This window comes from Falco biarmicus, chromosome 4 (genome assembly GCF_023638135.1).
Source record: "Falco biarmicus isolate bFalBia1 chromosome 4, bFalBia1.pri, whole genome shotgun sequence".
NCBI lineage: Eukaryota > Metazoa > Chordata > Aves > Falconiformes > Falconidae > Falco > Falco biarmicus.
The window spans coordinates 108,675,002-108,685,690 of NC_079291.1; the positions used below are offsets into that span (position 1 = coordinate 108,675,002).

General features: G+C 47.5%; 1 protein-coding gene across 5 annotated transcripts in view; it reads right to left on the minus strand.

The window, feature by feature from the left end:
* FBLN2 (fibulin 2) overlaps positions 1 to 2,639 on the minus strand; it is a 106,364-nt gene extending 103,725 nt beyond the window's left edge. For 2 of the 5 annotated variants that reach the window (XM_056337910.1, XM_056337902.1), the window contains exon 1: positions 2,424 to 2,552. The gene's annotated coding sequence lies outside the window, so the exon portion shown is untranslated. Of the gene's footprint in view, positions 1 to 2,213; positions 2,373 to 2,423 lie in introns of those variants that run through there. The other 3 variants (XM_056337906.1, XM_056337908.1, XM_056337903.1) reach the window with 3 other exon arrangements.
* Positions 2,640 to 10,689: the final 8,050 nt, after the last annotated feature.

A 10,689-nucleotide genomic window follows, 5' to 3' on the forward strand; every position in this document is an offset into this window, starting at 1 on the left:
TTGAGCAGATGCCACTTCTCACTGCACTACTGCTCTGTAACAATCTACCACCAGAGCCAAAAGCCAGTCTGGGATGGCTGGTGGGCTTCATCTTGTGCATATGCAGGAGTAAAGCTACACTCATGCCACTGGTACAGACTCCTGCACGCTCATGGGCCTTTTCCAGTGGGCCAACTGACCCTCACCTATGCTCACACAACCAGCCTCAGGTATGTGGGTTGTTGCTCTCCCATGCTGCATGCCAGAGCAGGAGAGAAGGTGCTGATGGCACTGGAATGTCACCTTTATGCCACCAAGCACCGTGACTCACTGTCCATCATCACCCCTGAAAGGCTACCTACCACTTAGTGCACAGAACTGCATAAAGATTACTTCTTCCAGCTTCAAGTAGATCAGAAACATTTGGAAGTATACAATGCCAAATTACCACCTAATGCAACTGAAAAGGTGGTAAAATGGCTGGATGGAAGGAAAAGAGTGAGAGATCTCTCCAACCACTGAAACCAAATTGAATTATAAGAAAAACACTTATCCTAGTACTTAAATATGCTGCAGGGCTAGTGTTTACCTATTATTTATCCCAGTATAGCTTGAAAAGCATCTTACTGCAGTATGTTCAGACCAGTAGTCCCACAAAAGTGGGATCCCTGAGGAGCTACCAGGACCAATGGCCTCAGCTGCTTTGCCATCAGCTGCTTGTCTTTACTGGGGAAGGTAAAGCTCCAGCCAACACAGTACCTTCAATAAATCCTGCTTAGAGCCTTGCCTCTGAGACAGAATACAGGGATACAATTAAACTAACATGTCTGTTGAAGAACAAGGCAGCAATGGAAAAGGTTTGCCAACACAGTAATGCCATTTAAGGGTGTGATTTTTAGATGATATTTTTACGCCAACACCAGCTCTATTAGTGCTGGTGTAACTGTCTTCAAAGTGATTTTGAAAGTCCAGCTGACTCCCTTTGCGAAAAGAAGCAGTTAAAAGACCATTTTTGGCCTCTATAGGCCCCATTCTGCTATTAGGGAAAAATCTTTCGTATCAAAAATGGTTTCATCCATTCCACTAATATGGGTGGTTTATGTCTAGAAAGCTGTATCTTTCTCAGGTAACTTTACACCCATTGTCTGCATACCATAACCTGTAGCTTTTGTTATTAAATGACAGTTTAACCAAGTTATAAATACAGCCATGTTTATTTTAGGGGATGCGCCCATAGCTTCCCTCTGCAACCAAAAGGACAAGGATGCCTAAAACAGAGATGTCCCGTGAGGGGGAGCAGTAACGGAGAGAATTCAGGGTCTAATGATCTGTTAGAAAACCATAGGAACAGCTACACCCTCAAGTACCACCCTTCTACTCATCGCCAATCGGTGCAAAGAAACAAAACGCAGTACTGATACAACTCAGCAGTAACATCTTCTCTGTCAGTACCAAATGCTTAGAGAAAAAGCTCGATGCCAGTGTGGTACCAGTAAGCTCAAAGCACCTTCCTGCAGGTGGTACAGTCCCTGCACCCAACTTCACCTCCTCTGGCCTTGCTCCCCACGGGTGGCTCAGCTCTGGGCAGACAGACGGGCTCCAGCACAAGTCTCTGAGTAACAAGGGGAATAGATAAGGCGAGGGGAGGCGAGCGGGCAGAGGGCAGGCTGGCTCCCTCTCAAGCCCTCAGCACACCATGAGTGATTCTGCTGCCCGGGTGTGGACTTCTCCAGCAATCCTGCAAGACTAGTCCCCGAAATCTCTGACACAGCCCCCTGGTCCACTCTGCCAGGGAGGCAGCTGGTGAGTGTTTGCACCCATCGCTGCTCACTCCAGAAATCCAAGCTGCCCAGCAAAAGCAGGCAGAAAGCACTTTCCTTACTTATCCCATGTACTTTCTCCTCTTCCTTTCAAACTTCCCGTTGGTTTTCACTTAAGCTCACACGAGGCGAGCAAGCCTGCACAACTTGGAGAACACGTTTATGGAACAATTTTGCCAGATTTCCCCCCACCTCCAAACGACATTTGATTTGCAAACACTCCCACCGAACCGCAGGCTGCTCTTGCCTCCACCCAGGGAGTTGTTTTCAATAAAGCAACAGCTCTGAAACATCTACAGAAACTTTTTTCTTTGACAATGTGCCACTTTCAGGGGAAAAAAAAAAAAAAAAGAGAGAGAGAGAAATAAAAAAAAAAGGAGAGCGAGAAGAGGAACAACGTAAGGAAATATTTACATATTTGTCCCAGTAGCCGCGAAAGGGCTTTGGACCGTGTCACTGCACCAAGGGGCTGCAGCCGCCTCCGCTCCGCCCGGGACCGGCCGCCGTCCCGGGACCTACCGCTGGGCTCCGCGGGGCGGCTCAGCGCGGCACCTCCGCGGAACGGGGCGCAGGGGGCTGCTCTGCTCCCGCCCTCCCCCGCCGCTCCGCCGCCGCTGCACTTACCGCGCCACGCCGCGCTGCTCCGCTCCGCTCCGCGGGGGAAGGGGCAAGGGGACCCCGGGAGGCGGAGGGAGGGGCCGGAAAGCCGCGGCGGGGCTGACCGACGGCGCGGGGTGTTTGGCTAACCTGACACCGGGGGCTGCTGCTGCCCCGGCGCTCCGCACCCGCGCTCCGCACCGCGGCCAGCGGCAGCCCCGCGGGCCAGGCGGGAGGAGAGCGCCCGCCGCCCCGGGGAGCCCGCGGAGCGGGGCTGTACATACTGAAACAATGAGATCGGCTGTTTTATAACGCTCACGTGGAGGAGAAGAGCCTGCATCCTGTTTCCTGGGGTTTGCAACTAAAATTGCAATTGGGGGGGACAAAAAAGTGGGGGTGAAAACCGAGCCCTGTGCCCGCCGTGGGGCAGAGGTGCCTCCCCTCCCGGGTCTGCCCGCATTCAGCCCACTCAGACAATCAAAGGTGGCTTCAAAATCACGTGAATTGCTTTTAATTTTCTTTTCACCCGACACTCCTGCTTCCTGAGATCCATGCGGCCCCCAGCTTACCTCCCAGTAAGCCGCCACTGAAGCATTTCATGATTTTGATCCTAATCTTTACATCGAGAGGGTCCAATATGACAACAGAGACTGTTTCTAGAAACTCATCCTGGTACAAATTAGAGGCAAGTCCCTGGGAAGAACAAAGTCACTGCAGCACTATGTCATCGAGAAAACATCCCTCAGAGGGTCTTAAGAATAACCCAGGGTGCCTTCTCCCCGCCCGGCAGCAGGGACATGCTTGCAAGCGCAGGAGGCTCGCTCCAGCGCCCCAGCTGGGTCCAGGCCAGCCTGCCTCGGCCTGGATGGGAGCTCTGGGCCCTCCTTTTGGGGCACCAGGCTCGGCTCCCCTCTGCATTTCTGCCCCTTCAGCCCAAGCCGTTTCCAGCCCTTAGCCAGCCTGTAGGGCCAGCCCTGAACCTCCCCAACAAGCCCCTGGGGCAGGCAGCACAGGGAGCCCCAGCTGGGGCTGTTTCCACACTGCAGAGCTCCTCCATCTTCTTGGGCATTGAGTTACAGGAGGAAGGGACCGACCAAAGACCCCCACACGTCCAGGCCTCACTGCTCATCCTGTCTGATGCCCACCAAAGCTGTCGGGAGAGGACAGCTCTGCCCAAGTCTGCCTGGGGAGGGCCACAAAAGCACGGCACTCTGCCCTGCCAAAGCTGCCAGATTTAGCCCTCAGCAAAAAGCTCCTGCCTGCCTCTAGCACAGGCAGTGCGGACAGCTGCCCAGAGCAACTGGCTCATGGATGTGGCAGGGCAGCCATGGTCTTGCTGCCAGCTTTGCCTCTCTGAGCAGCCAAGGGATGGAGTAGCATCTACTGCTGCCGTCAGAGGTGGTGGCTCTCGGCAGTCCTCAGTCACCTTATTATGGAAAGATCGTCTCCTGTCACTGCCACCCTGGAGGAGAGGTTCTTCATTGTGTCCTCCTCCTGCTGCACTCTCCTCCTTTCAGCAAACACAGCTCAGCCCAGTCTGACAGTAAAAATGCAACATTATAGAAGAAAAATTGTGGACTGCTCTGGTGCTCAGCAGCTCCCATTCACAGGCAAGTTTGAAATCTGCACAGACAAAATGTGCATACAATTATGGGGAAGTAGCAGTGTAAAAAATTCCATTTCTGAATACTGTGGTATCTCTGACACAGCCAAACCTTGGGGAAGTGGGACTGTCTTATTGTGTGATGTTGCAGTCTGTGTGGGGAGAGGATTTGCTGTCAGTCACTGCTGGACACCCTCAGGGCTAAAGCAACTATATAAAATTCTTGTGTAACTTTAGCCAGAGAGAAGAATGCTCTTTATTGTGTGAGGAGACAATTAACCCTCCAAAAATGATTCTACAGAGTCTTGAATTTCATCTGAAGAAAAAAAGAAAGCATAGAAAGCAGAGGACTGATGTCTCTCTGCCTGTGAAGATGCAATGTGAGCGCTGCTGCTCTGAAGGTGGAGTTTACAGTCTCCTTAAATCATCTGGTGACAGCCCGTGAGTGCCACTTGCTGTCACCCAGCTGTGCCACGAGCAGATGGGAAGCAGCAGAGCCAGATGTGATGCTTCATCTGGGCTTTGTACTGGGCTTGTGGCTGAGCTGGGAGTGAGCCCACATCTGCCAGCTCCACACCCCAGGGTAGTCACATGTGTTTGAGAAAGACCAGGAGAAGTCAACAGAGTCAGCCCCAGGACTGTGATAAAACCAAAACAGGAATTAGAGGAGACTCCTGTAATCACTCCAGCAGGTTTTACTGTTAAAGCCATGACAGTCTCACAAGACAAAGTCTGTGGGTAGGGATAAAATCCCTCATTACATAAATTGATGCACATGGAAAATACTTGAGAAGCTTTCAGGTACACAAATCCTTCCTCAGATCTAAGAGGGGAGTGCAAGCTGCACCCCCAAGTTAGATCTTCAACATGAGGTTTCCTCTGCCTGAAACACCCAGTAACTGTTATCACCAGTTTTGCTCCACCAACACAACCGACACAGGCAGAGGCAGCAGGAGGTCCTGACAGCCAGACCCATTAAAGACAGAAGTAAAAAATCCTTCTTAATGGTCATACTACAGCATTTCCAATGCCCTTGCTATGCCCAGAGCTGAACGTGTAGCGGTGGGGAGAGACTTCAGGCAGAAACATGACCACAGACTCAGTATTTGTTGGTGCACCTTTACAGGGGGAGAGGTGTGGGGAAGTCATACGCAGCATCTCAGTCTTGTGTCCAGCAACTGAGGTTTGAGGTGAACAAGAGCAACGGCACTGTCAGGGTGGGCAACTGTGGCACAGGGAGCAGCTGTACCCTGCTCTGCCAATGAGCTCCTGAAGTACTAGTAGGACAAACCAATTCATTCTTCTATGTATTAGTGTAAAAAAAGCAGTAACGGACACAACAGAGCTCCATAGGATCTTACTGTAGAGTATAGAAACTCCTCAGCAGAGTAGAGAAAAACAGCTGTTAACCTGCCAGCTCAGCTCTGCTGCACCTCACCACACCACCACTCACCTGGATAAACCCAGGAAGTCCTAAACCTAAGTTGAAAGTTGGAGTCATGCTGGTGGCCTGTCCTCAGGCAGTGCTTTCACGCAATTTGCCTGAGTAGAAATATGGCTCAGAAACAGGGTAATATTAACATCATAAGATCACTTAAAATACTTTGCTTTGAATTCAAGTGACACTGAAGAACTAATACATCCAAGATTTCAGGAAGTGAGGCTAAATGGAAATATCCATCATTTCTGAATGAAAGAAAACTGACAAAAAAAGTTGTTTGGGAACTGAAAGGATAAGGCAGGTCGTGTGAATCCACACAAAGATACAGAGCAGCCATTGTCGTTGGTGGGATTAGCACATACCCACTCGGGGACTAGCTTTGGAAAGCAAAACTAACTCTTTGGAAGTCTGACTTAAGGAAGAAAAACGTTCTTTTGGACTTTAATTCAGCCATATTTTTTATTATTATTATTTTTAGCATCTCCAGCACTCCTGAAACTCTGAGCTCTGCATTGGGCGCCAAAGGGGAAAGGCATAGCACTGCCTGCTCCCAAGAGGCAGGCAGGAAACCAGAACACATAGAGAAGCCTCTGTACCTTCTGTAGTTAATCCTAGAGAACTTGACCCCCTTTGAAGCAACCGGAGCTTTTCAAAGTAAAAGCCGCAAAGAAAAGGAACCAAGTCAGAGGAGAGAAGGTGCGACATTTTAAAAATCCAGAGCTAACACCAAAAAAAAAAAAAAAAAAAAAAAAAAAAGTCTTTAGTGTTTCCTAAGCAACAATTTCCTGATTGCAGGCCAGCGGGAACCACACCACCAGTGTCCTCTCCCCCATTTTTCTGCCACTGTAAATTGTAGCAACTCTTTCACCACATCTCTGTGACTCTTCCACATGGCTATAGCATTCCCACTTTACTTTAAAACAGTGCTACTCTGGTTGAATAACCACAGAGCAGAGCTGAACAACTGTTCAAATGTGGGCAGACTCAGACTGAAATATTTCCTCATATGTCCTTATCCAACCATGTTTTTTTCAGAATTTGCAAAGGTGCCACAAAGCATCAGAAAACAATGCCTACTTGCCCAAAGTCAGGCCATTCTTACTTACTACATGCCTCTTACTGCAATGTACAGTTAAGAAACATAAAAATGTACAGCTCATATAGGAAAAAGCTTTTAGCAGATGTTGCTGCTTTGAAATACCAGAGAGTCAATATTCTAACACATTTCAAATGAGAGAAAAATTGCACAATTTATAGACTAGCCCAATCCAAACAAATCAATTGCAATGTATGTCTATGCTGAATCCAGTGGAGAAAAGCTCATACTGTTCTAGAGATTTCTGATAACCAGGACTCACAACGATTTGCGGTGACCTGCATGGTTGAACTCTTAACATGCAAAGTTAAGGAAACAGCTTACAAGAGAAGATTCCTGCAGTGCTGGATGAATGCAGTGTGAGAATTACCTACTTGGACAGTTTAGGAGGAAAACAGCATCACCCTTTCTCTATCATCAGCCAGTTTTTTCTGAACATATTTGGTCAAATGGAGTACTCTGCTGTACCCATTCAGTGCCCTTGGAGGAAATAAAGTTGCACATGTGAAACAGAGTAAAGCATAATTCTTCGAGTAAGGAGCAAATGTGCCTGACAGTGACTGTTAATTTAATGTACTGACAAACCAAGAGCACTTACAGGCTGCATTTCATAAGGTTTTCTTTCAGATTCTGACATTTTACTGCAGGTGCCTGAGAAATGTACCGAAATCTAAGATCAGAGGGCTCTTCAAGAAAAATGGCAGGAAAATTATCTTTATCTGGGAATCTGACTTGAAACTGTTCCTTGTTCTCAAGCTTTTTCACCATCAGTAAGTACATGATGGAAAGCATGGCTCTCAGAAATCAGTGCTCTGATGCCAGCAGATGTCACCTCACTGATGAACTTTCAGACTGCAAAGGTTACTGAGACATCCTCTGCCAAGGTGAGCTCTTCCTTTAACCCACAGCTGTAGCAACAGGTACAACACGCCCTCTTCCAGGGCTTGTTACCTTCATTTTTGTCACACGTAAAGTTCCCCAGAAACCCCTGCTAAGCATGTCAGACCCATTTTAGTTTGGACTGATTTCTGATAATGCTGAAATCTGACATCCATGCAGATGTGCAGTGAGCAGGTGGAGTTACAGTGTTCCCCGGTCACCTCTGTTGGCATCTCCTATTTCCTTCTGGCCATCCCAGTTCCTCTCATGGGATCTTCTGTACCTGGACATTTTGAGAGAGAGGAAGTTGAGGATGCAGTTGAAACAACAAGTTGCTTTTTGTTGTTTTCTTTTTTGAAAGTGTTCAGTATTGACTTCAAAAGTTTTCAAAAAACAGATGAAGCTCCGTCTCTTTTTGTGGTGGATGAGCTGACTAATGCAGACTGTTAAAATCCACTTCAGGTTTGCTGCAGCAAATTGCGTACAGGTTGTAAACAAAACAAGACAAACACCCAAGATAAGAATGTCCACCAACGTGCTGCATCATGTGAAGCTACCCACGAGTAATGCTTTGCGTTATGATTCTGAAACATGTTCTTAATTTGGAAAGGATAACAGTATTGAAAAGTCATTTCAGCAGAACATTACAAATATTTAAGGTTGCCAACTAGAACCCAGAGCCCATGGGTTCTTTCTGTGTGGGCTCTTTTTATGTGGGTTTTTGCACCCACATACAGCTCTGCTAACGTCAGCAGGGTTCTCTGTGGGTGCAGAGACCTGTCAGCACTGCACCCAGCCTTGCTGGATGTAGCAGTAGGTAGGATGGAGGAAAGCAACCACTGGGAAAGCCAGGAGGCTACAGGTCACAAGAAGAAATTAAGCAAGGGGAAGTCTGGTAGCCAAACCATGAGCAGGGCTGAAATGTCCCACGAAGGTGTGCACACCCTCCGTTGCTGTTCCTGTAAAGAGCCACTTCAGTTTTCAAAGTCTAGAGTCCTCTTACAGTTTTATCCCCTATTGGTGCTTGGAACAAATTAATGTCACAAGACATTTTTGTCTAGAGAGGATTTACTGACAAGGCAAATAGGTGGCATGGCCCAGAGATATTCAGAGCAAAGGAAGAATTAAGGATTATGGCATCTCCCAAGGGAGACTGAACAACTGACAGGCAGTAAAACCAGGAGAGGGACTGAGAGCAAAGGAAACAGAAGGCAGCAAAGGGCCCCTGTTTGCTGACATTGGACCATCACTTCTCCAAGTCCAGTTAGGATTCAGGCACGGGACAGGGGCTCAGGGTGCTCCCAGGGTAGCAGGGCTGCCACAGGTCTGTGCTCAAAGCAGAACAATGAGGAGGAAGGAGAAGGAATGAAACGGGAGAGGCTGCAGGGACATGCATCCAGCCCCAGGCAGGGTGGTGGGGATATCTTTAAGCTCTCCCTTAAGTTTGTGTGGGCTTTTTTTTTAATCCCTTGCCCTTTCAGTGCAAGTGAGGACTTGCCAGGCATTTCAGCTGAAGTAAATTGTATCTTCTGTCATTCCTTTACTTAGATATTTAATTGACATACCTCCCAACTCCTGAATTTTACCTGCTCATCTTGTACTGCCAGGAGTTTTTCCCTTTAAATATTTCTGCTCACAGCAGTGTGGTGGCTCATATTTGTATGATCACCTAAAAATGAACAGTTCCTGCATTTGCATCCAAGATGAGCATGTATCCATCTCCTGCAGTGTCCTGTAGCTATCAGGAGTCAGTGTCTTTGCCCACACCACAGAACTCCCCCAAAATGCCACATATGTGTTTGCCATGGCATGAACAGCCCTGCAGGCATGTTCTTGTGCACTCATATTTCTGCTCTTGTAAAATCTGGGGTTCACTGCCATGCCCATGATGTTAGTTCTTTGTGCTTTTCATATGTACCAGCCTATGTGAATTCCCCTCCTTTCCCTTCCAAGCTATAAAGTAATTTCCTAAAGATTTCATTCTGGACCTGAATATTCCCACCTAGATTTCAGTTGCAATCTCATCATCCCCATAGCACACTCCATTATCAACGCAAAATGGGAAGATTGTGTCTTCATCCTGAAATGGTATGGCAAGAAACAATTGCTTGCCATAATACCTTTCAGCAGCTATTACAAGCCATTATCATTAAAGCATCTGAAAACCTGCCCTAGTCCGGGTGTGGATCCAGCCACAAGGCTGGCAGAGCTGTGCCACCCTGCCTGGCTCTGCCCTCCAGTAACACACCAATGCAAGGGCAGATATGACAACGGCTTCTGGTTTTAACACTAAATCTGTCTCTTGATCCCACCAGGCAGTGGTGGCCACCACCAGAATACTAATTTGCTGCCCCTCCCCAAGCGGTTCTCTAGTAAAAGCATCAACCTCAGGCCTTCAACACCTTTTCCACTAGCCTTCTCTTAAAATAAACCAGTTGGGTTAGAAACTAACCTAGTGTTATTTAGTATGCAATTGTCATTGCTGATTCCCTTGCTTGTTTTATAAATGCAAATGATTCAAGCAGGTAAAATTGTGTTTTGATTGCTCTAGGGAAATGGGTGACTGTCACCAAGTGCTAGCAGACAATATCTCTCCTCCAGCCAGGACCAAGGCCTCATATTAGAGGCTTCCCAAATTGGATAAGGTGTGGAGCTAATGAAAACTTGAATCAGCCTGGATACCTGATGATTGAATCTTGGAAAGCTAAAGGCCATGTGAGCTGGTTAGTACTGACTTCTACTGCCATGGATCTCCAACATGTGAAAGTTATCATCTAGTGAGGCAAAAACATTCCTGTTGTTGGGCAACACAGGCATGCGGCTAGCCAAGTTCTTAGCAAAACCATCTCATGAGCCCCACATGGATTATTTGGAGAAGTCATCCTGCACAAATATACCTAGTTCACACAAAATCATCTCAGTTCAAAGTTAAAAAGTAGTCCCAATGTTACCTGCTCTGGAAATCCAGCTGAGATGTTTCCTTTTCCTTTTTTTCCACTGTAGCTGAAACTGCAGCTTTGGAGCTGGACCTGTGGAATAGGCATCCACATACAGCACATACTTCTTTGCTGAATTTATGGATGATACTGCATAGAAAAGTAACAAGGCTGTAATAGTATGTGGCCCTGGTTAGTTCACACTCAAAGGCCAGCTCATGATTGGCTTGGACATAGTTCTCCTGTTACTACTGAAGGGAATAGATGACCCTATAAAACAAACAGCAGCAACGCCCCTTTCACAGCTGTCTCCAGTTTCTCTCCTGAAATTTGGCTGG